Consider the following 26,254-nt stretch of genomic DNA (forward strand, 5'->3'; position numbering starts at 1 on the left):
AGGTTTGCTAGCTGTAGGATTTACAGTACCATGCCTGGGGCTGTAGGGAAACTGTTTCCTAGGGAAGAGAGGGCATTTTGATCTATGTAAATGGGCCAATTGTGCATGACAAGTAAAGATGCTTATGCAGAAAGGACCAATGAGGCCCATATGACTTGGTCATGAGCTATTCTCCAAAGTCATAGTATGGATAAGCCATGAAAGGAAGCACTTGCACAAGTCAATCTTTTTTCTTCAACCTGTTTTATTTTTTTCCTTCTTTTTTTTTCTTTGTTAGTTCCTGGCATTCAAGGAAAGCCCTGCCATAATACTAGCTACAAGCTAAGGAACATATTCCTTAGAGTCTAAATCCAAACAATAACACACTAAAATATCAAAATGTCCAGGTTTTAGCAAAAGATTATGAAAAATATAAAGAAACAGGAAATGATGCCCCAGGCAAAGAAGAATATTAAAGCATTAAAAATAATCAACAAGTGGGGCCAGATCTGGAACATTCCAGACAAAGATTATTTAAAAATGGTCCTAAATATGCTCAAAGAGTTAAAGGAAAACATAGACAAAGAACTAAAGGAAATCAGGAAAATAACAAAACAATATCAATAGATGCATGGAAATTATGAAAAGGAACCAAACTGTGGTGGTTTAGAGCTATGTACCCCCAAAAAACATGTTCTTAAATGTAATTCATTCCTGTGTGTGTGCATCCTTGTAAATACGACGTTTTGATAGTTTGGTTAAAGTGTGACCCAGCTCAGTCAGGATGTGTCTTGATCCTATTACCAAAGGCCTTATAGGGAAGGTCACGCAGAGAGATAAAAACAGAGGCAGCACAAGAAGCTGAACATCAAATGAAATTAGAGGAGAAGAGAGAGGCCAGGAAAGGCCACCATGTGCATTAAGATATGACAGAGGATCCAACGACCAAGGATTGCCAGTAGCCAGCCCCAGAATGCCAGTCTTCAGGAAAAAAGCATAGCCTTGATGACACCTTGATTTGGACATCTCCTAGCCTTAAACTGTGAGCCAATAAATTTCCATTGTTTAAACCAAACCTTTGCATGATATTTGCTTTAGCAATGAGGAAACAAAAACACAAACAGAGTTGAAGACCACAGTAACAGAAATATAAAATCCCCAGAGGGATTCAACAGCAGTTTGGAGCAGGCAGGAGAAAGAATCAGTGAAACTGAAAATAAGGCAATTGAAACCATCTAGTCTGAGAAGCAAAAAGAGGAAAGAATGAAGAAAAAGGGCAGAGCCTGGGGAACCTATGGGATACCATCAAAAAAAACAAGAAAGAGAGAAAGGGCCGGGAGAATATATTTTTTTAAATGCCTGAAAGCTTCCCAAATTTAATGGAAGACATGAATATACACATATAAGATGCTTAATGAACACCAAAAAGGATAAATCCAAGTAGACACACACCACAGCAAATTATAATCAACTGTCAAAAGCCAAAGATAAAGAGAAAATTCTGAAAGCCACAAGAGAGGAGCAACATGTCACATACAAGGGCACCTGAATACGATTAAATGCTGATTTCTCATTGGAAACCCTGTAGGCAAGAAGGTAGTTGGAAGAAAAATTTGAAGTGCTGAAAGCAAAATATTGCCAACAAAGTATTCTGTACCTGGCAAAATTTTCATTAAAAAGTGAGAATGGATGGAAGCAACCCAAGTGTCCATCAACTGATGAATATATAAATAAAATGTGATATATACCTACAATGGAATATTATTTAGCCTTAAAAAGGAATGAAGTCCTGATACATGCAACAATATGGATGAACCCTGAAAACACCATGTTGAGTGAAATAGGCCAGACACAAAAGGACAAATATTGTATGATATCACAGGTTTTAAAAAAAATTAGCAAGATAAGTAAACTCATTGAGTCAGAATCTAGAATAAAGGTTACCAGAGGATGGGGTAGAGATAAGGAATGGGGAGTTAAGGCTTAAAATGTATAGGGTTCCTGTTGGAATGATAGAAATGTTTTGGTAATGGATAGTGGTGATGGTAGCACAACATTGTGAATGTAATTAATAATATTGAAGTTTATCTCTGAAGTTCATTAAGAGGGGAAATATTAGATTATATATGGTAACAAATAAACATTTTTACCAAAAAACCCATGTAAATACACTACACAAAGGGTGAACCCTAAGTTAAACCATGGATTATAGTTATAATAGTTCAATTCTAAAAATGTCCTATCATCATTTGTAACAAATGTTCCACACCAATACAGGGTGTTAATAATAGGGTGGTATTTGGGGATCCTGTATTTTATGCATGATTGTTTTGTAAAGCCCATCTTCTCTAACTAAGAAAAAAAAGAAAAAAAATGAGTATGGAATTAAGATATTTCCAAATAAATAAAAGCTGAGGGATTCATCACTACTAGACACTACAAGAAATGCTAAAGGGAGTTCTGCAGGTTCAAAGAGAAGGACACTTGATAACTGACTGAAGCCACAGAAGAAGTAAAGATCTCCAGCAAAATTAATGACATGGGTAAATTTATAACTCCACTTTTTATTTACTACAGGATCTAAAATGCAAATGCATAAAATGTAATGATAAATCAATGGTTTGGGACCCAAAATGTATAAATATGTAGTTTGTGATTAAAAACTACATAAAGGTGGGCCAAGTGAGGGATATAGGAACTTAGTTTATGTATGCTGTTGAAGTTAAGTTGATATCAAAGCAAGTAAGATTGTTATAGAATTAGATGTTAAACACCAGCCCCATGGTAACTACAAAAATATGCAAATTCATAGAGATAGAAAGTAAAATACCAGGGGTGGAGGGCAGGGGCAATGGGGAGTTAACGCAAAATGGGTTTAGGGTTTCTATTTGGAGTGAAGAAAAGTTCTACTATTGGAAGGTGGTAAAGGTACTGTACCATTGTGCATGTGATTAATCCCACTGAATGGCATGCTTCGGAGGGGTTGTGGTGTGACGATTTATATTTTATATATACTTCCACAACTGAGAATGAAGAGATACTAAAGAATTAATAACAATTAAATGCAATACATGACTCCAGATGGGATCTAAGAATGGAGGGAAAAACTCAAAAGAATATTATTGGGACATAAAGAAAAAATTGGAATATAGAATGTGTAGCAGTTTGAAATGTTTATGAATTCTAAAAATAGATACTGGATTATGTTTATAAACTGGTCTGTTCCTCTGGGCATATTAGATTGGATTGAATTCAGAGGTTTCACTTTTAATTGATTAAATAATGACTCAGGCTTTGATTGGGCCACATCAGTAGGAGAAAATGACAAGGCAGAGGAGAAAGAGTTTTGATCCTGAAGCCTGGGAAATAAGCACACAGAGAAGCCTCCATTCGACACAGTAGAGGCCCCAGGAAAAGAGACGAGCCATTCACCTGACAGTTTACAGCTGGCCTTGTGGGAGAGAGCAGAGCAGCTAAGCCTGGAGAGAAGCGAGCCCCTGGAGAGAAACAAGACTTGTCCCAGCCTGCGGCTGGGACTGAAAGAAGCTGGGACCACTGAACCTTGAGAGGAGGAGGAAGACTGAACCCTCACAGAAATCCCCCACCATCAGACTCTGGGTGAAAGAGTACCTCTTATGGTACCTTGAGTTGGCCTCCTTAGGGCCTTGTGACTGTAAGCTTCTACCCCAAATAAATACCCCTCATAAAAGCCAACTGATTTCTGGTATTTTGCATCAGGACCCCTGACTAACACAGAATGTAAGCTTTATATTAAGGTTAAATTTCTTGAACTGATAACTGCACTTAAGGTGCTTCCATAAGTGAATATCCATGTTGGTAGGAAATGTACAGGGAAGTATTATGTGTTCAAGGCAAGTAATCTGCTCTCAAACCTTCAAAAAAGAGATAGATAGACAATAGATAATAGACAGAATATGGCAAAAGTGGCAAATGTTAAAATTGGTGGATCTGGATATATGCTGGAGTTCTCTGTACAGGGTTTGTATTATTTTTGCAACTGTCTTGTAAGCTTGAAATTATTTCCAAGTTAAAAAAATTTTTTTAAAGTGTGAAAATTCAGTGGGCTTTCATTCATTCTCAGTCCATCTCTATATTACTAATCTTGTCTTACCCTCAGATTGCAGATGTTGTTTCTTTTCCTTCTGGAGAAGAGGATTAGGAACAAAGTAGGGAAAATTATCTCGTGCTCTTGGAGGAGAGCTGGAGTGTTGGCCCCTGGATGACAGCAAACCTGGAAATTCCCTCCTTAGGTTACCACTGGGACCCGTTTGTCTTTGGGAGATCAAATGGGAGCAAAACTCCTCCCTTTCACCTCTGCCAAGGCTCTCCCACGTCATGTACAGATTCCTTTAGGGATCATGTAAGACCAATCCCCACAGCTTGCTTTACTCTCACATGAGAAGATGGCAAAGCATGGCTCTCTGCCATTGGAAAGGGCTTCACAATAATTCTTTCCTCATCTGCCTCTCCATCTATTAGATTTTGTAGGATTTCTGTCCACTCCTAAGGAGGGAGAGTCCAAGAGATCCCATAGGAGAGGGATTAGAATTCCTGAAACTTTATCTTAATCTTTCAAAATGCTATTAGTCTGTGATCATAAATGTTTACTAGCTTCTCATTCCTCTTCGTGTCTTCATGGCTTTATTTTCTTTTAAAGGAACCCTATCTGACTCTTGTTTCTCTAAATTTGAGCTCCATGAACCACTTCCTGACCACGTATTTCCTTGTTTGGAAGTTATGGATGAAGACTGATTTAACCCTTTGCCTTATTCATCAACTCTTCACTCACCTCCAGTATAGTCATGAGGCTATTTTTCAGATTTCTGCCATTAATGATTATCATTTTCTGAGCAGAACTGTGTTTGTGATATATCTCTGGGATTCCTTTCCTTCCTCTTTCTCTATTTTTAAAGTCGTTGCCCCTAAGGAGCTCTCAGGAATCATATTTAACAGTTTGGCGTCTTACTCAAGTGGTCAGACAGGACATTGGATCACACTTTTAATCATCATCAGAATAAAATCCTGTTGAAAATTTAATAGCAGTCACTAACTTTGTTAGCCTTGCCATGAAACAGTTCCTCTTAAGCCAAACAAGTGAAATTATCCAGCAGGCCAGTAAGGAGGGATAGTCTGAAATTTTGAAGAAGGAAAAAAAACTGGACTCAATATAAATAAGATGTCAGTTTCTTCAAGAATGGTCCCCGTTGAATCATTCTGAGTGTAGTCACCAACACGTGGTCAATGTGAATCTGCAGGACAAGGTTGGTGACATATATATTACTTAGTGGTGACTAAATCTGCTAAAATGAAAAAAATGCCTCCAGCACTAAAATGCGTGTTAACATTTCATACCAGTTGTATGAAGTGCATGATATTTCCTTGAACACAAACCATGTGCAAGCCTGAATAACCCAAGAGTTATGATAATCTAAGAATCGTCACTAACAGCTTTTTGTAGGATGACTTCTTGGTTTCCATTCCACTGTTGCTGAGCAGAGAACTCTTAAGTGATGATTGCAACTTACTTTCTTGCAGATAACATTCACAGTCGCCCTCATGGGCAGGGGCATTTTTGTAAGTCCCATAGCTGCTTACCTTGAGGCGAGAGGGCAAAGATAAGAGTCTTATAGGGCAGTTTTGATACCAGTCCCTTTTTTTTTTTTTTCAGCAAATGTTGATTGCTTCTCTCTTATTGTAGCTTTCTCCTTCCATTTTTGTCTTCAACAAAATTCTAAAATGCAGGTGAGTAAAAGGGTCAAAGAAAGATTTGGGGCAAAGTCTTTCTGATAAAAAACTTTAGCTCTATTTCTCTTATCTCACAGACTGAATTTTTATTCTTTGGACTTTTACTGCCTGTCTGCATTGTACATGGATGTGAACATGAATGCTCTCTTGCTCAGGTTATCATATTTGTGACATCACCAGACAACCATAAAGCTAAGTCTTCTCAACTTTTACTCATACGTTAATTCATTTTTAAATAAAGTAATCAGGGTAGTTATAGAAAATAAGAATTTCCAGGTGGAAAAAACCTTAATGTCTCCCAATTGCATCTCCCATTTGAAGTCTGGATGCACTTATCACATATGTGGTCACTCAACCTCTATTTTGATCCCTCCCCTGATAGAGAATTTACTGTCACATGATGAGAGCACATCATTAAAAAAAATACCTGACTGTTGTAAAAAGTCTTCCTTGAAATGAATCAAAACCTGTCTTCCTGTCACTTCCACCCCTTGCTCCAGTTTTTAGAAGTTAACATCTTTTCAACATAAGAAGCCTTAGAATAATTCAAAACAATGATCTTGTCCTCCAAAGTTTTTTATTCAGGGTACACATACCCAGTTTCTTCACTGTTTTGTGGATTCTCTCCCTCACCCTCCTAGCCACTCTCCTCAGAAGGGTTGAATATGTCCAGGTGTCTCTTCAGGTGTCATGAAGAAAGCTGAATATGCTTCAGTTGTTCTTAAACCATCTCCTTCTTGTCATCTCCATTTCCCAGATGAGAAAACTGAGACCTCCTCGTAAGTGACTTATTCAACATCATAAACTAGACCTTGAACTTGGAGCTCTATTCTTCTTGGTAGAGAAAAGGAATCCCCTGTAATTTAATTCTGGGCTCTGTTTCTTGGTATAGCATTCAGATCTGACCAGAGTCACCATTTAGCACTGAGGTGGAACAAACTGGGTTCTCCTCGTTCTCGTCAATGAAATGGTGGTGAAGGGACTGATAGCAATGTGTAGTTACCTCCTTGGGTTTTGAGTACACTCTTGCTTGCTTGCTTCTTTCCTTCCTCCCCTCCCTGTCTTCCTCCTTCCCTTTCCCCTCCTCCTGCCTCCCCATTTCTCCTTTCCCCTACCCACTTTCTTTGTCTTTTTTGGACACCAATAGATATTGTATTTGCTACTCATGTGTTCTGTAAAATATACTGTCTATGACTCAGCAACCTCCAGGCTGATGAGAGGCATCATCAAATGGGTGCCATTGCCACAACACATCAATGGGGAACTCGAATTAGAAAAAAAATACTCAGGGTGGCCTATGCAAGCCTTTCATTTTTAGCTATAAGTGATATAACAAGTGTATCTGAATGCCTACAATTTCTAGAAAGAGATCCTCAACTTTAAAACACTAATATACCTCAAGGGTCACAAATTGCTCAAAGTGAAAATGTTAATTCATTTTAAGAAATAAATGAATGCTACCTGGCACTTTTAAGAGACCAGGGTAATCAAACCAGCTTTGTGTCATAAGTAAGAGTAAGAGTAACTCTGGAAAGCTGATTGACTTGTGGCTAGGAGACTAGGGGACCCAGCCCAAGAGAGGGTTTCGTATGACATGTCTCTGGTGGTCAAGAAGGCCAAGGGAAACTGATTGTTCCCAGTGCTTAGCTAGACTGGAAGCAAAGATCTGGGCCAGTAACAGAATGGACTCCACTTAATTAAGCAGCTCTCTTTTACTCTTCTTCCATTCACTCATTCATTCATTTAAGTAATTTTTGAACATCCACCTTTCCGACCCTACCACTTAGGAGTTATAAAAACAAGGTATTAATTCAAGTTACTGCCTCAGTTTTCTCATCTGCAAACCAGAGAATACTATTGCCTCCTACAGTGGCTGTGAGTGTCACACCAGTTAAGGTGTGTAAAACGCTAGCACAGGGCCTGACCCCCAAGGCACACTCAACTATTAGCTCTCATGATTCCTACTTCATGCCAAGTACCAGGCTATGCAACTGTACAAGGTATCTAAGTAAGACGTCTCCCAGTCTGAATAAGCTTGGGAGTGTCTACCCTCTGCCCTTGTAGTCACCTCTTTGGATGTTAAGTGGAGTTTCAGGGCTAGACTAGACCCTAGAGATCGTTTGGTGCAATGGGAAAACTGAGGCCCACAGTATAACTTGTTCAAGGTTACTCAGTTAGTAGAAGGGACTCAGAACCTTTTCCCAGCTTAGTGGTTCCTCAGTTCCTCAATGACTGCATGTGGTGTGGCCTTTAGTTTACTTAGTGCCCCACTTAGGTGCTGCAAAGCCTGCCTTGCTAAGGAATGGAGACAAGAAGTTGAGGATAGCCTGTTCTTCCAGTGCTGGGTGCCTTTTTTCCTTTCTCTATATCCTTGCTGTAGACAATGTAATGCAGAGTTGCACTCATTCCTTAAACTTAAAGAGATGATGTGTGTGAAGTACCCAGCATAGTGCCTGACCCATATTAAATGCGCATTAAATATTAATAATGAGAATTGATCTATTATTAATAAATATCAATATGTATTTGAAAATAGTGCTTATATATTTGTATATATGTATATATTGGTACATGTGTTAAATATTATTTAATCAGTCTCTAGAAAGTTCTTGCTCAATATTTGAATTTGACTTTGATCTATATTTTTCAAATGACTTCCCATCTAAGGGATCCATGACCACAGAAGGAGAAACACTGATCTAGGATTGTTGCTTTAGTGCGAAGAATTCCTTTGTCCTGGGCAGTTAAATTTATCCAGTAGGCCTTGTTCCAGTGATGGGACCATCTGGGCCAGAATATCTTAAACAAAAATAATACACAGACCCACTCCTTTTAGGTGTTGAACAAAAATTCTTGCAAATTGCTAAGGTTAAGATCTATTCCTTAGCGTTATCGGGACTCTGGCTTGAACACTGATATAAGAAATTGATGTTCTATAACAATGTCTTTCAATGCCAGTTATGACTGCAAACAAGAATTTTTATCTTTATAGCTGGTATGTCCCATGTGAAACTATTCTCAGACTTAAAACAGCCCAGAAAGATCCCCATCCTCCCACCAACCCTCAACATCAGTGAATGGAGGGAAATTTTAGAACATGTGAATGTTCTCCTGCAAGATCCATTTTGTAGTGATCTGTGAGAGGGAACTTCACTCTCTCATTCTGGGCCCTTTCTGGCTTGAGGGAAGGACTCTGTCAGCAGAGGTTCTAGCACGTTCCAAAATACCACTTTCAAATTTCAGTAAATAGTTACTAAAGAATGAAAGCATAAGCTACAAAGTTTTAAGACATTCTTGAACATATTTTGGGACATGATTCAGACCAAATGTGGTTATATTTCTGTTTTCAGATTGCTGATCAGTGAATTATTTTGGAAGAAATTGTCTTTTCTGCACTACCCAAAAGTAAAGTATAGAGTTCATATCATTAGAGATGTGTTTGCTTGAGTGCTTAACTATTCCATGGAAGATAAATCATCTCTTGCTCTTACAAATAACCTATTATACTTATTCTCATCTTACATGACTATCTCCTTTGGACTCTGATAATAGGATTCCAATGAAAACCAGTAACAGTTTAAAAATTCATTCTGCAATTTGTTCTATTTAAATCAGGGGTCAGCAAATTTTTTCTATAAAGTGCCAGATGGTAAATATTTTATGCTTTATGGGGCCATATGGTCGCTGTCACAACTACTACTTTCTGCCAGTGTAGTACAAAAACAGCTATAGACAGTTTGCAAGTGAAAGTGTGGCTGTCCTGAATTCCAATAAAACTTTGTTTATGGACACTGAAATTTGAATTTCATATAGTTTTCAAGGGTCATAAACTATTCTTCTACTCTTGATTTTTTTTGCCAACCACTTAAAATGTGGGAACCATTTTTAGCTCATAGGCCATATAAAAACAGCGCTAGAGGTGGCTGACAGGCCACACTTAGTTAATACTGGGTTGAAGTCTTTCCAATAAAATAGCTGGTGGACTTACAGAATATTTTCACTGATTGGTTATCACTGATTTTTTAGATATTTTAGGGTCCCCCAATGAGGTCAATGCCACTTGTGGAGATTCATGACGCACATACCGTGTTAGAGGGTCCGATACATCCTGTTGTAAACTTTATTTAATCCAATGTTTAACTTTGTTTAATCTAATGTTTCTCAAAAGCATTTGCCCACAGAATTTCCCACTCCCTTTACCCAATATCTATTGGACCACATTTTGGGAAATGTTAGCCTCATGTTATAACTTACTATCCTACTTAAGGGTCATAAAAAGGCTAGGAAAAAATATTGCCTTAAGGACAAGCAATGAGCAAAGAAAAGCACAAATTTTATCAACCCTAATAAACAACTGAGGTACTAACTAGTCCTGTTGAATAAACAAAACCAATTAAATAAACTATCTTTTGTTACATTCTAGTTGTTTATATTTAAATAGAATGTCTCTTCTTTAAAGCATGGCCAGGGCTGGCTGAGAGAACAGTCACTTAGCTCCTTTGTAAAACGAAGCAGTCTTATGTTTGATTCCAAGTCTATGAAAATGGAATGCGACATTTCTCCTTTTAGCCTGTTTTTTAGAAATGTCTCATAAAGTTAAATGTAATTGGACTACCAGAATGAGAAGAGAGTAAGTCCCTATCTTCCAAGGGAGAAGGAATTGGAGTCAGTTGCTTAGTTTGGGTGTGTCACTCCTTCTTTTGGTTCACCTGGGTAACTTGGGGTACTCAGCTGCAGGGAGCGGGCACCTCCCTTGTCAGATGGGCCTGGTGCTCTGTGCATCTCTGCAGGTGCTCCTCTTAGCCCAGCCACAAGTCGGAGAAAGGGGAGGAGCCACTTTTAGCTCACAGGCCATACAAAAACAGTGCAAGAGGCGGCCAATACTCTGGCCACCTGCTGTGCTTCCAAGAGCCCTGTTCAAGGGAGGGTGCCTGTGAGCACAGGAGTGTCCCATCAGCCCCCACTGCTTCACTCCACATTTACCTGTGAGAGCTTGAGCCAAGGTTCAGCAGGTTCTAAGGCCCTAGCTCAGTGGCTAAATTGCTGCTGCTTATTAGCATCACTTGGGGAGCTTTTAAAACATGCATGCCTGGGACCTGGCTCCCTGAAGTTCTGGCTCAGTAGGACTGAGGTGGGTCCTGGGCATCTGTAGCTATTGAGAGCTCCCAGGTGATTCTAGCATACAGCCAGGATAGAGAACTTTGGCTTCTTAGAGAGAAAATGCAAAAGAGATTCTAGATTGAGAGAGGGAATACTAATCTATAATATGTAAAGAATACTTTATTTGCTTAATACATATTATTTCCTGTTGATTGATTAGGATCTTTTTTTTTCAAGATTTATTTTATTTATTTATCTCCCACCCCTCCTTGTTTACAGTTGCTGCTTGTTCTCTGTGTCCATTTACCATGTGTTTTCTGTTCTGCTTGTCCTTTTTTTAGGAGGCACTGGGAACCAAACCTGGGACCTCCCATGTGGAAGAGAGATGCTCAATCACCTGAGCCACCTCAGCTCCCTGGTTTGTTGTATCTCTCATTGTCTTTCCTCTTTGTGTCTCTTTTGTTGTGTCATCTTGTTGCACCAGCTCGCCACTCCTGCCTGCTACATCAGCTCGCCTTCTCCAGGAGGCACTGAGAAATGAACCTGGGACCTCCCATGTGGTAGGTGGAAACCCAATAGCTTGAGCCACATCTGCTTCCCAATTGATTATGATCTTAATGATCTTAAAGAGTCAGGGTCACTAGATAAAACCACAAGTGATGCATTATTTGTAGCTGAAATCAAATCAGTGGGGTAATGTAGCAATTTGATATGGTTATGAATTCCAAAAATAGATGTTGGATTACGTTTATAAACTGGTCTGTACCTGGGCATGATTAAATTATGATTAGAGCTTTGATTGGGCCATCTCGGTAGCATGTTGAGTTCCCATTCCTTAGTGGGCGGGACTCACAGATGAAAGACATGGCAAAGGACGATGTTGGAGTTTTGATGCTGGAATCTTGATCTGGAGCTCTGGAAGTAAGCACACAGAGGATCTTGGTTGTGAAGAAAGAGAAGCAAACCCCGGGAAGAGAGGAACCCAGGAAGCCTGAACCCTGGCAGCTGTCAGTTGCTATCTTGCTCCAATGCATGGCAAAAGACTTTGGTGAGGTGCTTTATGGCCTGGTAACTGTAAGCTTCTACCCCAAACAAATACCCTTTATAAAAACCAACCGATTTCTGGTTTGTATTTTGTATCAGCACCTCTTTGGCTGACTAATACAGGTAGGAAGAGGGGAGAACTGCTCTTTTGCTCTGGGTTTTGCTGATTATGGAAATTGGAACACAGCCCACCTCTTCCCAAAGGTCTCTGCTCTAGGGCTGCAGGGACTCACAGCCTGAAATTCGCTGGCTAGAATTGATGACCAGGTTCTCAGAGATGCTGCCTCTTCCTGAATTTCTGCCCTACCAGGAAGTCCAGCCTGCAGCTGCCATCTCACCAACCTGCTGCTAGAATGCTTATGATGCTTTTAGGGGCCTTGCTTGGCCATACTGCTTCTTTCTACTTCTTTGGAATTTTTAATTATTTTTATCTACTTTATCCACCTTATTTATTGTTCCTTCCTTTCCACCAGAATGGTTTTGAAAATCCAGGTTCTTGTCTTTTTACTAGTCATGTCCTGACCTTTTCTAATTGATATAATAGAAATATTAAGGTCTATCCCATATACTCACAGGACTGTTGTAGGGATAATGGATGTGAAAATAAGTTATCAGACCTAAAGTGCTATGTAAATGTATGAGTCTTCATTTGTCCAAAGTAACAAGGAAGATATCAGCCAAATCACACTCCCATCAACACCAGATGTCCAGAAAAAAATTCCATGATCTGAGGTCAAATCCTGAGAGACTCAACACCCACACAGAGTTCCCATTTGCTACTCAGATGGTGCTACTGACCCCAAACCCTGTTGCTTACTGATGACTCATGGTCCCACACCTAAAGTCAGAATTCCCTGGTCACTCAGGCAAGATAAGAGTAGCATTTTTCTCAAGAGAAAAGAGTTCGGTTCGAAGGTACTTGGAATCTCTTGCACCAGGAAATGCAAACTCAGGGTCATAGACTGCAACAGACTTCCTGAAAACAAATAGGCTTCCAACCAACCCACCATAAATCCTGAGAAGGAAAGGAAGGAGAGTCCTGCTAAGAGCAGAAAACAATCAGGCTGTTACTCCGTGGTGATGGCTCACCTAAGCCACAAGGCAATGGCCACCGACAGACTGCCGTTTCTCCCTCATACTGTCTCTCTCACCTCATCTTTATTTCTGTTTGCACCTCCCTGACCCATACTTCAGCCCTCCCTGGCTGCCTCTGGCCCTTCTCGATCATGTCACCTACTCGACAGGCACATCCTTCTCCCACATACTAACTGGGCTCCACATTGGGCTCCCTGCTTCCTCCTGAGTCCTGCGATGGAGACACCTCTCTACCAGTTCAGCCCCACACTGGCTCCAAACACCTATCTACACAGGGAAGGGAGATTCAGACAGTCTTGAGCCTTTAGAGATGAATTCTTAGAAGGAAGCCAACTGAAAATCCTTAAATACATTTTGGGTGAAGAAAAAGTCTAACATTATCTTTCTTTAGCATCAATCTGATTTTATTGATATACCTCCAAGAAAGTTGGAGATTCAAATGGCACATCCTTCAGTTGGAGGGGAATCAGGAGCTTTGGATGTTTGTCTTGGCTCAACTTTGTCCTCTCTGGGGCTCAGCATCCTTGCGTGTAAATAAGGAGATCAGACTGGTTAATCTCTAGTCTCTCCCAGTCCTAACACTCTAATGCTTTTAATGTTTCTTTGATTCTCCCAGAGTGCAGTTCTGCCCAACTTCTCTCACCATGAAAGCCAAGGGTAAATTAACTAAGTCATGGATCATGCCCAGTAAGTTTTAAGAGAATATTTTAAAATATGTTTGGGCCAGATGATATTACCATGGAGTTTCTTTTAAATTTACAAACAACAGCCAATCCCGATGGAAAGCTACCAAATTCAATGTATTAAACTACGTGTGGTGTAATATTTGCTAAAGCACCAAACTGAGAAAACTATCCAAATATGAGTGTACATGCAAAGTTGTACATTGAAATCAAGAGTAATTTACCAGGGAAGCAGCTGTGGCTCAACTAATTGAGCCTTGGATATATCTTTTAACTTCTTGTTGTTTTATCTCTTATAATACTAGAAGGTTCATTGGACTAGAGATTCATTTTGTCTAATGAACCCCCAACATTTCATTATAAAAATTCTGAAACATAATAAAAAGTTGAAAGGCTCATACAGTCAACACAGTATGTCTACCCCGAAGAGTCTATTGTTAACATTTTACTATACTCACTTTATAGTGTCTATTCCTGGATCCCTCTATCCCTTGTACTTTTGGATACATTTCAGAGTAAGCAATGAACCTCAGTTTGTTTCACCCCTCAATACTTCATATGCAGATTATTATCTATATTTTAAACCAACACTTTTAATACTTCTTTTTTTTTGTTTTTAGCTTTGGACACGCGCCTTCAATTTTCTTCCCTGTGGAAACTCAAAATATAGAACAGATAAAAACGAAATTACTCTGATTGAAGTAGGGGTGAAACACCCAAATCCTGGTCTATTCTGGTCCTTCTCTCCATCACCTATCTATTGCCCACCTGTTCTGCATGAAACAAGCCCTTAAGACACACTCCAGGAACCACTGGATCCAGAAGCCCACCTCATGTTCCAGGGAGGGCTAACCTGCTGTGCCTCCTTAAACATGCCAGGTAAGCTGATACATAGGATTTGAAATAGAAGACAATGTAACAAAGAAGAAAAAGAACCAAATCTAATCACTAGTAGAGTATTTGGTTCTAAACCCGGTCAAGTCTTGCTTCTGTCTCTAAGTTAGTTATATGACTCTGAGTAATGACCCTCATCTCTCTTGGCTTCTGTTTCTTAACTGTAATGTGAGAAGGTTCCTTTATTTTTCATTCAACAAACATCATGTTGTTGTAGCCCTGTTACTGGGCCACAGTTGTCAGTGGATGCTGGCATTTGGTAAAACATTTTCCAAACTCCATCTTGCAGGTCACCTCATTCAGGTATTTGGAGCAAAGGTAAAGGTAACTCATAATAATAAGTCTCAAATCTGATCACATGTAGAATCCCTGGGATGAGGTTTTAAGATAGATACTCAGGCCCTATTCCAGTCCATTTAAATCAGAACTCTATGCACAGGATCAGGGGACACACTGGTTTTTAGATGTTCTCTGAGGTGATTCTACTGAGCAGCAAAGATGGAGAACTGCTCTCCTAGCAGAATCATAGGATGTATTTAGATTAATTTCACTAAAACAGTCTACAAGGCCCTTTGGTAAAATTTTCATCATGATAACATTTGCCCTTAAATGTTTTCTGATCAAGTGTGTTTCTATCTTGCTTCATGGCCCAGTACTCTGAACTTTTAACCAACAACCTGCCATATATGTGCAGATTCAAAGCTGTTTCTTGAGAAAAATTTAGACCCTGCTAAAGAAACTAATCATTGGTACTGAGTTGTATTCTTATAATTCCTCGCCTACAGGCCACACCATGGACAACGATTCTCAGCTCTCAATTTTTCACAGGTTCTGATAGGGAGAACCTCCTGTTTCAAGTGATTAACTTTTTTCTCTCTCAAAATATATTATTTATACTCTATTTGAAAGTAGTAAGTGTATTGTGACTTCATCTAGTAACTCTGAGATGCTGCCTTCCTAATGTTGCCAGGGAGTTTGGCTTCTTGTTAGCATTTATTGCCTCATGAACTTGGACGACCCATCTTCTATGGTGGTGAGCTGGTTCTAGCCTAGACAGTCTGTGGTTATTTAGGGAGGAAGGCAGTTTTCAGTGAAGTGCTATGAATCACTTAGACCTTTTAATATAACCCACAGTTTTTGGAGCAAACCTCCATCTATCTTAGCTTTTGTTCCCCCACTTTTCTCTTTTCTCACTTTTCCAGTTCAGGTATGCTAAGATTCAGAGAGCAATATTCAGGATCAGAGAAATTTGCAGAATTACCTAAAAAGAGGAACTATTTGGAGCTTTCCTTTAAAAATATTTTTTTTCTGACCTAGGCCGGTTCACCCCTCCTTAGGCAACCTGGTGGTCCCCCACTCCTGGGAGGTCGCCATATTGATGCTGAACTTAGTGCAGACACCCGATTGGCATACCCCACTGGAGCCCAGAACTCCTGGGCTCAAGCAAGCCTCCTGCCTCAGCCTCCCGAGTAGCTGGGACTACAGGCGTGTGCCACTGCTTGGAGTTGTCCTGGGTGGTACAGCAGGGACAGATGCTGGACATTGTATGTCCTGCCATGGCCCACTGGGCAGACTGGGGGAGAGTGTAAACTGCAATGTAAACCATTATCCATGTGGTGCAGCAGTGTTCCAAAATGTATTCACCAAATGCAATAAATATTCCATAATGATGAAAGAGGTTGTTGATTTGGGAGGAGTGGGGTGAGAGGGGTGGGGGTACATGGGAACCTCTTATATTTTTTTAATGTAACATTAAAAAAATAAAAATAAAAATAATTTTTTAATCCCAAAAATTGGGGAGTAGCAAAATAAAACTCTAGGAATAATCTATCCTCCTTTACAACATGCTTTCTTCTATCAGGCCCTTATGGATAATATGTCCTTTGTTCTTTTTTCTCCTCTCTCAGCAATCCACTGTCTTCTCCCTATTGATGACTTGCAAATGCCTTTAACCTAGAATTATCTCCCAAGCTCTAAACTCTTCTACCCAAAGATATCCAAGAAATCTCTATGTGAATACTCTTTAGGAGGTTCAACATCAACTTGTCCCAAATGGAAGCCATTAACTCCCCATCTCTACTCGTTAAAACCTTTAAATAAAAGAGATGTGACCTTATACATGGATGACAAATCTAGCCTTCCTTCTAAATTTTAATGTTAAAATAATGACAACCTTCACTTCTGGTTAAAAATAGCAGATCAAATGCTTGTGTGGCTATCTGTGACCATTCTAAAACCCCTCCAAATATTACAGTTAAAGGATTAGAAAAGAAGCATGAACTCAGAAGAACAAAGAGACTATGTGAAGACAAGACATCTATAAATTTTCAGAAGGTGGAAAGCATATGGATAATTAATAATTAATGAATCCAGAGGAAACTAGAATCTGAGCTGGGAAATGGGAAAAGCCCATAAACAAGCTGATTAACACCGTTGAACCCCTGAAAAGCTCAAGAAGAAAAGGTACCAAGTACCCTTAAAAGTGGCATTCAAACAAATAAATTTTTGTCTAAAAAATATAGCCTTCTGGGTCATATTTACTTTCTCAGAAAGCATCTGGAGGATGTGCTCCACCAAAATAAAAGTGTAAACCAAAAACCAAGATACGAGATTTAATATAAGAGAAGGCACAGGACATCCTGGGTTGTTGAAGAAGAAAGCTCCCAGGACTATAGCTATGCTTGTAACTTAAGTTAATTCATTTAATTCTTGCACATTTAGCCTTAAGGAAATTAAGTCATTTGTTCAAGGTCACACATTTAGTCTAGTAAGTGATTGAATTGAATTAGGAATCAAGCCCAGGAATGTCTGCTGCAAAAGCCATAATCGAGCATTTCTATTGTTTTGGAATTTGAGGCTAAAGAGTGTCTAGTTGGGGATAATGGCAGTTCCAAGTCATAAGCATTCAATGAGAATTAAATGAGATAATTACCCGAAGCATTGACCCAGTGTCTGGCGCCTGGTGATTTATCTCACTGCTAATTAAAAAAATGTCATTTATCATCATTATGCTTCTATATAATGTTCCTTTACCAAAGAATTTCATTTTAGCTGAACCTGGAAAGACAAGAAGGATTTTGATCATTGAAGAAAAAGAGGACATTCCATGTGTAAGGGACAATATTAACAAAAGAAAAGAAAATGATGAAGATCCGCACTTCAGGCATTTGTCAAAGAAGGCAACCACAAACTTTCTGCAGTTCAGCATTTGCCAAAAGTTTGCTTAAAACATCTGGGATTTGAAGGAAATATGTTAATTGTCCATTTCTCTAGATTCTATAAGCTCTATCCCTGAAGCCAATTAGATCATCAGAAAGCAACAAACCTGAACTTTATTATCTTAACTCCCCACAGATTAACTATCTGAGAATTAAGATGAATGCAATATCCTGGGATGTTGGAGAAGAATGATATAAGAAACACTAATTTGAAGAATATTTTATATCTTTTACAAAATCATAGCTATAGACACTGTATACAATGGAACTCATTCTTAAGGAGTCTAAAAAAGGCTTTTTTCCTCCAGATAAATTTGTATATATTATGTTATGCAGCAATGAAAATTTCATAATCCAGTGCCAGTTACCAATTTCACAATAAATGCTTACAGGGAGCTATCTTTTTCCTCTAAGTATATAAAATAAGCGTTTAATCAATTGTCATTTCATACATTCAAAAATGTTGTGTTCTATCATGAAACAGGTGAGTTTTTAACAAATAAAACTGACAATATTGTTGAATTTTGGTGTAATACAAGTGTCAGGAAGTGAAGAAAAACTTAAAAAAAATTTTTTTTAATTTACTTTTAAAAGATACCTAGATTACATAAAATGTTACATAAAAACATAGGGGATTCCCATATGCCCCACTCCCCTCCCCTCCCACTTTTCCCACATTAACAACTTCTTTCATTGGTGTGGTGTATTCATTGCAATTGATGAACACATTTTGGAGCACTGCCACCCACCGTGAATTATAGTCTACATTGTGGTTTACATTCTCTCTGGCCTGGGTTGCTCTATGATGAGGTAATTTAAAATAAATCATTTTGTTCACTGAATATTCAGTAGAAATACTTGAGAAAAAAACTAATGAAAGGGCCGAGTAAGAGCAAGTTTACCTGTTAAGGAACACTATCTTCTGTCCACGAGGAAAACCCTTTCAAATTTAATCTCTAGTTTAAACATTTTTACCTACATTAGTTAACATAGGCGGGATTATAGTGTCATGACAAAAAAAAAGCTCTCTTATCCAATCCAATAGTCTTGACACCTGGCTCCAGCTCTGTAAGTCTTCCTTTTTTCATTTTCCTCTGTGCACATTTTTGAAATGGGGTCGAGCAGCTTTCTCATGCCACTTCTTGCCCTGAGCTGATTACTGTCCCAAAAGGTACTTTTAGTTTTAAACGATTACCTTCTTTCTTTTTGTCCAGGCTAATATTTCTTTTGTCAATACAACTCTCTCAAAAATATAGTCAGGGGACACAGATGTGGCTCAACTGATAGAGCATTTGTCTACCACATGGAGGGTCCAGGGTTCAATCCCCAGGACCTCCTGACCTGTGTGGTGAGCTGGCCCACACGCAATGCTGCTGCACTCAAGGAGTGTTGTGCCATGTAGGGGTGCCCCCGCATAGGGGTGCCCCACACACAAAGAGCAAGGAGAGCTACCCTGCATGAAAAAAGCGCAGCCTGCCCAGATGCACACATGGAGAGCTGACACAGCAAGATGATGCAACAAAAAAAGAAACGCAGTTCCCCATTGCTGCCGGATAATGCAAGCGGACGCGGAAGAACACACAGCAAATGTATACAGAGAGCAGAACGTGATGGGGGGTTAGGGCAGCAGGGAAGGGGAGAGAAATAAATAAAATAAATCTTTCAAAAATATATATATATATAGTCAGCCTCTTATATATTTTATTCCAGTTAGTTCCATATGCCAATAGCCATAGTCCCTTTTGAAGCACAATTCCCCTATTTACTATGTCTTTGCATTTTTGCTCCCATGCCTCTCTTTATCAATTTAATTGAGATTCCTTGAGTCTATCAGGCATCAGTGAGAGAGCCACAGTTTAAGTCTCTTTTTCCCTGAGCCATTTTGTACAACTGAAAGGACTTCTTGAACACTGCTCACAATTAATTGGACCTTACCTCTGAGGTGTCTTAATCCATTCACAAGTTTTAATAATGAGTGTGATGACCATACCCCATTAATTGGTCCCTTCATGCAAGGTAGAGTTTTAATTTGTCCCTAGCACTTTGTTTTCCTCAATCTTATCATTTTCTATTTAGGACTGAGTCTCCTAGCAGTCCAGTAAACTCACCAAACATTGAGTTTGGTGAATTCCAAAAAAGATTATGTTCTTACACTAATCTAGTCCTGTGAGTGTTATAGTGTGGTAAGCTTTGATTGAATTAGGTTTACTTTAGATCTTGATTAGATTGTTTTGAATTGGATTACATCAGTGAGGTATGACTCAGGTTGAGTCTCCTCACTCTTGTTGGGTATATACTTATGGAGACACACAGAGTGAGACACAGTTACACAAAGGAATCTGCCATTTTTATTCTGCTGTGCAAGAGAAAGGACTGCAGAAAAACAGAGAAACCCTGAAAGACTGAGAGAGGTCCCAAAGTTTGCAACCAGCAGGGACAGAGGCACAGAAAGAGACCCCACGGGGCTGAGCCCATGGGCAGCTGAAGCCTGATCACTGTGTGGCAGGACCCCAGGATCACCAGTAGTTGACTTTGGTGAGAAAGCATCTCTGCTGATGCCTTGATCTGGACATTTCACAGCCTCAGAACTGTACACTTTTACCCTAAATAAAATCCCCATTTCTGGTACTTTGCATCAGCAGCCCTTTGGCAAACTAAGATAGTTTCTGACTTTTGTGAGTCTCTTTTCTTATATCCCTGCTTGAAAACCCATGATTTCCTTTCTGAGCTCATCTCTTTCTTGTAATACCTTGTCAAACACAGCTATCAGGAAACAATAATCTTTCCCTTAGAGGTATAAACTCATCAGGCATATGGAGTATAATCTATATCCTAAATTACTACAAGTGACAGTTTTCTTGCTACCCATCCAAAACCATATGTTTTATGTCTTTTATTACAGTAGCAGTCTACTTCTAGGTACCAACTGCTGTGTGATTCAGCATATGGTAGATTATGCTGCAGGAACAAACAACCCCAGCATTGCAGTGACCTGAGATGTTTTTTGTTTCCTCTCCTGTCATATGTCCATCTAAGGTCAGTGGGGGGACACTTCTCCATATCATGTTCACTCAGAGACCCAAGCTGAAGGGGCATCCACCAACTAGGACATCAGTGGTTGCCGTGGCAAAAAGAAGGGAACACGAAAAATTGTGCATCTGCCCAAAAGTAACGCACATCACTTCTGCTCACATTTCCTTGGCTGAAGAACTCATATGACCAAGCCTAACTTCAAGTGGACAGAGAAATGAAAATCTCTCTTCATGCTCCCGGAAGGGGAAGTATTGGAAACATTGGCGAACTGCACTGACTCTCACAAAACTGATTCAGTGAAAATGAGTGTATATACCTTCCCTCCAAACACTCTTTATGTTGGACTGCAGTAAATTAGAGAGACTGAAATTTAATTCCCAGGGCTTCCAGTTTTAAGTAGGAGTCATGGGCATTGTTCACCTATTAAAGAGAAAACAACTGAAATGGAGGGAAAGCATTCGTAAGTCGATATTGGAATTCAGGGCCCGAATGTGTGATACTTTGTTTGCCAAAGGTCATAAAGATGCAATTACTTTTGCCTGTGTATTTTTTAAAATTAATTTCATTCTCCTTTACTAATCAAGTGGAATCTTTTCTAAACTTCAAAAGATGAGAATTAGTGATCTCATTTGCTTCAAGACTTTAAAGTAAATCTAGCCAGCCCAAGAGTATGGAGTACAATGTGGTCCAAGTCTAATTTTTCCATTGGTTGTCTGGTTACTTAATAAATATTTGATTGATTGAGTAATCCCATGACCCAGGCAAATATTGTCACTACAGAAGGGAACATCAATTAGCCAGATGAACAAAATGTTTCCATTCCAAACCCCTTTGGCCACAGTCACACAAACTTGGTCATAAAGCCTGGAAGTGTTTCCCTAAGGTTGATGCTGGAACTGATAGCTAGGTGCTATTTATAAACTTTGAGAAGATATACTAGATAACATGCTTTTGGAAAGTGGGTGTTTCTGTTCAGTTTGTTGTCCAAACTTTCTTTGATCCATTACTTTCAGTTTTCCTTTGATTTTTCCACTCAGAAGATCTTTTTTTTTTTGGTATGGTGAGCAGCAAATTGCTCAATGTTGGGAGATCTTGCAAAGATATACAAATGGTGCTTTCCTTAGACCTAAACTTGGCATTCTCTGGAGCCAAGGCAGTGCCAAAAATGCCTGCTTCCCATAGGCACGTAGGACAATGGTTTCTTAATCAAAGCAGAGCTGGCCCTACTCAGAACTGTGAGGAGGGAAGGATGTTCCCAGAAACCTCAGCTTCTTTCAGTCTTTCCTGGAATCCCATGGTGAAACTCTCTGCTAAGTCAGGACTCCAGTGAGCAGAGGCATGTCAGGGCAGGGCAGGTCCTTTCCCTGCCAGGCTGAAGTGGTTTTAGCTGCAACAATCCCTTTGTAAATTAATACTCAAGAAAGAAATGAGCGCGTTTGTCAGAGACCCGGAGGTCCAGGCTGGCTATCTAGAGTGGGAAATCAGCAAGCGCTCAGGTCAAGGGCCAAAAGAGAAAATAATCAGTGGGAAGTGGGTGTGGGCCAGGAGGTGGCCCAGAAGTAAAGGTGGGGATTTCTTATTGAGGCAGACACATAAAGCGGAAGGCAGAAGCAGGGTCCTTAAACCTTACTGCAAACAAGTAAACCTGACTGGGAGCTAAACAGGGACCAGTTCAAGAGGAGAGATCACTGCCAAGACTTCTTCCAGCAAGGCCAGTTTCAGCAACATGAGCTTGGGTCAAAGGCTGCCTTCCAGGTTGACCTGGCTGTAGATTCTTCCCTAATCCTAATGGCTCACAAATGTTTTTGGGTCCTCCTGTGAAAATGAAGGAGTTCTTGTTCATTTGAGGAAAGAGCATCATGCTGTTTGGCCCATGATTCCTCTGAGTCTGACTTGAGAAAACAGCAGGTTCATCCAGGCCTTGAAGGGAGAGGGAGTGACAGATGCTAAGAGCAGGGTTTCCCGACAGGCAGTGCGTGTGTCCCTAGAGCCACTTGGAATGGCTTTAGATGATACAGAGAGAGGCGGCAGTTGTGACTGGAAAGGCAAGGCTGGACAGGGGGAGAGCAGGAGGGAGAGCAGACCATGCCAGGTAAGCCGGCAGCATGATTTATTTTCTGGCCCCATGGCTTTGAGGAGGCTTCTCCTTCAGAACCCACCCATATCCATCCCTTCTACCCAAGACTCAGGCAAGGTCAGCTAGGGTCCAAGCCAAGGAATTTCTTAAACAAGGCAATGGTGATCTCTGGGATAAGAGTGGAACCCAGAGCCAGTGTGCGAGGATAATTCAGCCTTCCTTTTCTCACCTCACTGCCCAGGTTTGCTTCAGGGACCCTGGGTCCAGGTAATCTGGGAAGATTAAGAAAGGGACATGGCCATCGATTATTATTCTGCCCCATTTGAGGTGGTAGTTAAAAGTGTGACTTTGGTGAACAGAAAATGAAGAATGTTCTGGGGAAAAAAAAGGATGGGGGAGACATTCTTCAAAAATAGCAATTCCATAAAAGTCAAAGAAATATTCCAGGTTAAAGGAAACTCAAGAGACATGACAACTAAATCCAATACCTGACCCTAGACTGGAGCTTGTACTGGGGGAAGAGAAATAGGATAGGGTATGCTGTACAGGAAATTATTAGGTCAACTAACAAAATTTTAATACAGACATAAAGTATTACTTTGATGTAAATTTATAAAATTGATAATTATACAGCCGATATATAAAAGACTAACCTTATTCTTAGGAAATATTCACTGAAGTATTTAGGAGTAAAGGGCCATGATACATGTAACTTAGCCTCAAAATATTGGGGTATGGTCACTAGAGCTTTCTTAGCAAGGGGATTCCCACAGGCGGTGAGGAGCAAAGGTTCCAGGCTCTGTGGTCCTGTGGGATGAGGGCAAGCTGCAAGCCCCCTCACAAGGTCCCTGGGTTCTGGGCTTTAGATCTTCCTCTCCAGTTCCATCTCAAGGTCAGGGAAGATTCAGCCCACTATCCTGCTTCCTGCTGGCTTTTGGGTTTAGAAAGACTGGACATGCTCACATGAATTAACTGTTTCCTTCTTCAGAAGAGTACATGATCCTAGAATACCAAGCTCTTTCCAGAACCCCATCCTCTGGTCCTCATATCAGACTCTCTATGATATCCCCCAGTGACTGTCCATCCATGGGGAGAGGAAAATCATCACTGTTGCTGGTAGCAGCTCTAGAAGAGCCTACAACCTCACTCCCACCCAGTTACTGGCACCCCCCCACCAGTCCCAATAGTTGGGAGTTGAAGAGACTAAGGGGGTGGCATTCTGTTCATCCATTCCCTTGTGAGGACCATTTGATGTTTCATTCAAGAAATTATGCCCTTTACTACATGCTATGTTCTGGGAATTCGAAATGAATAAGACAAGGTACCAGACTATAACATAATATCATGGAGAAGTACAAATATTATTGCAGTGTAGAATAGAGAGTAAACAACATAGAAGCTGGGTAACTTCAAGGGGAGATGATGTTCAGAATGAAGCATCACATGAACTCTGACCTCTTTACACAAGAGGAGAGCTCAGTTGCTGAGCTCCATGTGTGGACAACAAAAACAATGGCTCACGACATAGTCTACAATGTTCAGCTATTTCAATGAGTTAATTGGCTTAACTTTAACTCAGGAATGATCTGATACGTTGTAGAGATCCTGGTCATTAGTAGTAGGCCCAGTCTGCTTGGTAGTCAAATATAAATTTAATTTAAGCCCTAATGTTAGAACTGGGAAGGTCTTTAAGAGGCCATCTGGTCCAATCTCCTGTCTTCAGAAAGAACGACATCTATCAAATCCTGCAAAGATGAGACAAATTGTCTTTTCAAGATCTTCCTATCTCTGTATGTCCACACAGATCGATACAAAAAATATATAATGCTAACCAAATGCATAAAGGAACTTACTGTATAGTAAAAATGGCATTTTAAACCAATGGGGGAAAAGGCACATTGCTGAATGAATGATGCTGGAAAAAATCAGGAGCAGAAAAAAAGAAAAAGTGAAATCACTATCACATAAATTCCAGATTGATCAAATATTTGAATTGAAAAACCCTAAAAATACTACAAGAAATCATGCGATAATTTTCTTTTATAATCTCAGGGTATAGAATGCCTTTCTAAGTAGAACACAAAAGCCCAATCATTAACAAAATTTTACATGGCAAAACCATCATAAGCAAAGGCAAAAGACCAATGGTACAGTGGAAAAAAATTTGCAACTCATATCCCAGAAAGAGGGTTAATTAACATTGTACATAAAGAGCTCTTACACATCAATTTTTAAAAGACCAAGAACTCCATAGAAAATTGGGCAACGTATAAGCAGTAAATTCACAGAAAAGAAAATTGGATGAAAACTTTCTCAATTTCACCCATAAAAGAAAAATGCAAAATAAATATAGCATGAGTTATATTTGGTTTTACCTTTCAGATTAACAGCAACCAAAGGATTGTTTATGTGGTTGTATTAGTCAGGGTTCTATAGGGAAACAGAATCAATAAGAGATATCTGTCAATAGTATGGGATTCTACAAGAGTCTCTCATGCAGCTGTGGGGATGCACAAGTTCAGGTTCCACAGGAAGGCTGCAACCAAAGGCTGCAATTGAAAGTCCAATGAAGGTTCTTGATGAGTTCTGGGAGATGTTGGCTGTCAAAGAAGAGCTGGGAAATTCTCTCTCAGTTCTGGAATCACTTCCCCTTGTAAGACATTCAACTGATTGGGTTAAGCGTCATTCATTGCTGATGGCAATCTCCCTGATTGATGTAATTAAAACCAGCTATCTATGATTTACCACTGCAATAAAGTCAATGGTGGCCAAAGTCCATAAATGTCCTTGTATAATAGTTAGTCCAGTGCTTGCTTGACCAAACAACTGGGCACAATTACCTGGCCGAGTTGACACAATAGCCTAACCATCACAGTCCACCCCTTGTCAGCTCGGCAACCATACACATTACCTTAAACCATACTTAGTCTCTAAGTAAAAATAGCAAACATGCATATATATATATATATATATTTCTGCCTAACAATGTTCAACTCTCCTGCGTACAACTGGAAACGCATTAATTCCATACGGAATAGGGTACAAGTTCTTGGGTAATATTCACTGTCAAACTTGACATCCTCAAATATTATGACATGAAATGGATACAACTTGTTATATGATAAGGGGAAAGTTTGGGGAAGAAGACAAATTCGTTTTGTGTACATATACAATCATCATCACAGTGAAACAAGGAAGAAAGATTCATGAATATTATAGTACTCATTTCTGTAACTGGTCACATGGTCAAAGTTCATATTTATCACTACCTTCGTCCACTACCCATTCCATGTTTCCATTACCCTCAGCAAGCATTTCTACTGGCCATGGTTCTTTGCCTGGTGGGGTGACCCAAACTTTCCTGA

At 39.8% G+C, this 26,254-nt stretch overlaps 1 long non-coding RNA gene across 1 annotated transcript; it reads left to right on the plus strand.

The window, feature by feature from the left end:
* The first annotated feature begins 11,254 nt into the window (after positions 1 to 11,254).
* Positions 11,255 to 15,388, plus strand: LOC131273700 (uncharacterized). Its single transcript, XR_009180975.1, has 3 exons — positions 11,255 to 11,405; positions 14,288 to 14,546; positions 15,347 to 15,388. It is a non-coding gene; the product is annotated as an uncharacterized lncRNA (long non-coding RNA).
* The last annotated feature ends 10,866 nt before the right edge of the window (positions 15,389 to 26,254 follow it).

Source organism: Dasypus novemcinctus, chromosome 16 (assembly GCF_030445035.2).
Source record: "Dasypus novemcinctus isolate mDasNov1 chromosome 16, mDasNov1.1.hap2, whole genome shotgun sequence".
Taxonomy (NCBI): domain Eukaryota; kingdom Metazoa; phylum Chordata; class Mammalia; order Cingulata; family Dasypodidae; genus Dasypus; species Dasypus novemcinctus.